This window comes from Carlito syrichta, unplaced genomic scaffold, assembly GCF_000164805.1.
Source record: "Carlito syrichta isolate Samal-C Ts95f unplaced genomic scaffold, Tarsius_syrichta-2.0.1 Scaffold315928, whole genome shotgun sequence".
Classification (NCBI taxonomy): Eukaryota; Metazoa; Chordata; class Mammalia; order Primates; family Tarsiidae; genus Carlito; species Carlito syrichta.
This window is the reverse complement of record NW_007260024.1, coordinates 427,895-432,008: the sequence shown is the minus strand read 5'-3', so window position 1 is coordinate 432,008 and position 4,114 is coordinate 427,895. Positions and strand designations below refer to the sequence as shown.

General features: G+C 38.3%; 1 pseudogene; it reads left to right on the top strand.

Moving 5' to 3' along the window:
- The first annotated feature begins 617 nt into the window (after window positions 1–617).
- Window positions 618–1,075, top strand: LOC103276119 (annotated as a pseudogene).
- The last annotated feature ends 3,039 nt before the right edge of the window (window positions 1,076–4,114 follow it).

Sequence of the window (4,114 nt, the reverse complement as noted above, 5' to 3'; positions counted from 1 at the left end):
CTAAACTGAGGTTCTGCAAAAGCATAGAGAATGATACAATGGACACTGGAGACTTGAAGGGAGAGAATGGGAAGGTGGGGAGAGATGAAAATCATCTCTTGGGTACAATGTGCACAGGTGGAGGTGGTGGGTACACTTAAAGACCAGACTTCTTCACCACTATACAATGAATACATGTTATAAAAAACCATTTGTGTCCTCCTAAAGCTATTGTAACTAAATAAATAAAGTTTTATGGAAGCAAAATAAAATAAAAGACATGGACTGGTTTAATGGATTTTTTAAAAATCAAAAGCCAGTTATGTGCTGCTTACAAAGAAATTACTTCCCTTTAGACACACATAGACTGAAAGCAAAGGGATGAAAAGAACGAGATATTCTGCCCAAACGGAAACCAAAAGTGTGCAGGAGAAGCTATACTTATACTTGACAAGGTCGACTTAAAGTCAAAAAACATAAAAAAGACACAAAGGTCATTACACAGTAATAAAGGAATCAATTCAACAAGAGAATGAAACAAATGTAAACAAATATAGCATAATATAATGTAATGTAATATTACATAACAATATAATATAGGGAGACGCGAGCAGAGGCCAAAGTTTGGACCTGACAAGATGATCAGGCTGCCCCGCAGGATCAGCAAGAAGACCCAGCGTTTGCTGGTGGAACCGGTTCCTGGCATCAAAGCAGAACCAGACGAGAGCAACATCCGTTATTTTCATGTGGTTGTTGCTGGCCCGGGGATTCCCCCTTCCAGGGAGGGATTTTTACACTTGAACTATTCCTCCCAGAAGAATACTCAATGGCAGCCCCTAAAATATGTTTCATGACCAAACTCTATCATCCTAATGTAGACAAATTGGGAAGAATATGTTTAGATATTTTGAAAGGTAAGTGGACCCTGGCACTGCAGATCTGCACAGTCCTATTCTCGATCCAGGCTTTCTTAAGTGCTCCCAACCCAGATGACCTGCTAGCAAAGGACGTCGCAGAGCAATGGAAGACCAAGGAGGCCCAAGCCATAGATACAGCTAGAGCATGGACTAAGCTATATGTCATGAATAATATTTAAATACATCTGATCACCAAGTGTGCATCGCTTCTTTTGTTCTGCCAAGACTTCCCTTTTTGTTTGCATTTAATGGACACAGTCTTAGAAACATTCAGAATAAAAGCCCAGACATCTTCAGTCCTTTGGTGATTAAATCCCCATTAGAAAATCTCTGTCTTGTCCTGTTTCACTGTCGTAAGCATGAGCAGAGTTTAGCAGTATCATCTGGATTGTCACAAAGCATGTAAAAGCAGCAGCCTCTGTGTTTGTTCATTGCCCCATCATGGTTGAAGTATGAAGCACTGTGAATGAAGGTAGTTGTCAGGGCTAGCCGCAGGGGGGTGGTGGGTGCTTTACTTTATTTTATTTCTTTGAGGGGGGGTTGTAGCTTTATTTTAATTTTCTGGGCTCCTTTCCCCCTTTCTATGGTGATCTAATTGCATTGGTGGAAAGCAGCTCACCAGTTATTTAGAATATGCTCCCTAGCCAAGTCTAACCTTATTTAGATGCTGTAGATGGACAACCTTGATTGTTTGAACCAAAATGGGAACATTAAACAAACATCACAGCCCTCACTAATGACATTGTGACTTGGCTGTCAAGTGTAGATTCCTCCCTTCAAAAAGAGCTTGTGACTATTTTGTATGGCTTGTCTGGAGACTTATGTAAATCTTATGCTTTTTAAAAATACTTTTTGCTATGCTACTTTGCCTTGTACAGTTTATTTTGCTGTGTTTATTTCATTTTCCCAATGTGACAATCGTATTTAAACATTAAAACTCTGGTGGAACATTCTGTTTTGGTCTTCACCATCTTACAAATTAAACAAAAGAGATGGATTTTGCCAGTTTCTTTTCACTGATGTAAATTTGTGTTATTGAATGGAGTGTTTGTAAGCTGGTCCTGTGTGTGCATAAGGCATCAGCATCTGGTTTTTTTTTTAATTTCCTGGACATTTGAATTAAACATGTGTTGTGTGGTTGGATGCATGGTCACTAGCTTCTGGCTGCAGTGTGTGAAAATCCCTATCCAAGACAGTCATTCATAGTAAAGAAAGCAGTTGTGATCAACGTGTAGGCCTTTCACATGTTGGGCTGCATTGCTGCTTCAAACTTGGGTTTTGACCTTTTTTTCAGTTCTTGTCTGATGTGTTGACCCTCATCTGGGGTTTACTGAGGCGTTAGTGAGTCTCCTCACCACCTGATGAGCAGACCTCTAGCAGTGCTGCAGAAAGGCTTCCTTGGGAGACACTCCTGCCTGGGTGTCCTTTCCTGCTTTCACCCCACTAGACTTGGCGATGGGAGCTCCTGTTAGTCCTGAATTTGGTATTCAGGATTGTTTTCTTCTCTCACATTTCCTTCCTTCACAAAACTGCTCCCTACCACCTCTATCTCTATTTCCTGACCTTTGTTATTTAAAGTCATAAAGGTCACCAGTCCTAACTATGTAAATGCTGACCTTCAGTGGAAGCTTGTCTCTTGTAATTTAAGGTAATGGATACTGTAATCCATCTGAATTTTCCTTACTCTTATTCTCATAATTCTGGAGTTTCTTCAGAAATTGGTATTTTATTGTGCTCCTATGTAAGATAAAGTCTTCTCTATTAAAATTACATTTTCAACATAATATAAATGAATCCAACAACCAGAGCATTCAGATAAATAAAACAAATATTATTAGAGATACAAAAAAGAGATATAAATCTCAGTACAGTAATAGTTGAGGTGTCACCACCATACTTTTAGCATTGCACAGATCATCTAGACAGAAAATCAACAAAGAAATATAGGATGCATAGAACTAGAGTCAATAATACTGAGTGATCTCTCACAGAAACAAAGATCTGAGTATCACATGTTCTCACTCATATAGTGGACATTGAACATTCATCATAATACTATTAAAAAAAAAGACTGACAGTGGTGGGAAACTATGGGGGAGAGGGGAAGGGAGGTGGAATTAACGGTAGTCAATATCAACAAGGGTGCCTGAACGAAGCATATTTGTATACCTAACCCTAAACTGTACCCCACAATATCAAAATAAAAGATATTGATTAAATAAATACATAAAAAAGAAATGTAGGATGCAAACTGCACTATAGAACAAATGGACCTAAGAGACATTTACAGAACATTTCATCCATCAGTTATAGAATGCATTCTTCTCATCAACCTGTGAAACATTCTTCAAGAGTAACAATATGTCAGGCCACAAAACAAGTCTCAACTAGTTTTTAAAATTATAAACTATCTAAAATACTTCTCAGGCCACAATTGACACTATTGAATAAAACTAGAAATCAATAACAAGAGTTTTGAAACTATGTAAATACATGGAAATTAAATGACATGCTCCTGAATGATAAATGGGTCACCAAAGAAATTAAGAAGGAATTTTTAAAAATTATTGATACAAATAAAACTAGAAATACAACATACCAAAACCTGTGATGTACAACAAAAGTAGTATTTAGAGGAGAGTTAAGAGAAATAAATACCTACATCAAAAATGTAGAAAAATTTTAAATAAACAGCCCAATATTGCACCTCAAGAAATAGAAATGCAATAGCAAACCAAACCCAAAATTAATGGAAGAAATAATAAAACTCAGAGCAGAAATAAGCAAAAGAGACATTAAAAAATGTAAAAGATCATCAACAAAGTGACAAATTTTTTTTGTTTGTTTTTGTTTTGAGTCGGAGTCTCACTCTTTCGCCCAGACTGGAGTGCAGTGGCCGCTCCCGGCCACTGCAGCCTTGACCTGCTGGGCTCCGGCCATCCTTCTGCCTCAGCCTTCCAAGTAACCGTAATTACAGGCCTGTGCTACCACGCCCGGCTGATTTTTTGATTTATTGTAGAGATGAAGTCTCCCTGCCTAGGTGGGACTCGAACCCGTGGGCTCAGGCAATCCACACATCTCAGCCTCCCAAAGGCATGGGATTACAGGCTGAGCCACTGACCCTGGCTGACAAGTTTTTTTTTTAAGAAATGAACAAAATTGCCAAACTATTAGCTAGAGTAAGTAGACTCAGAAAAATAAAATCTGAAACAAAAATA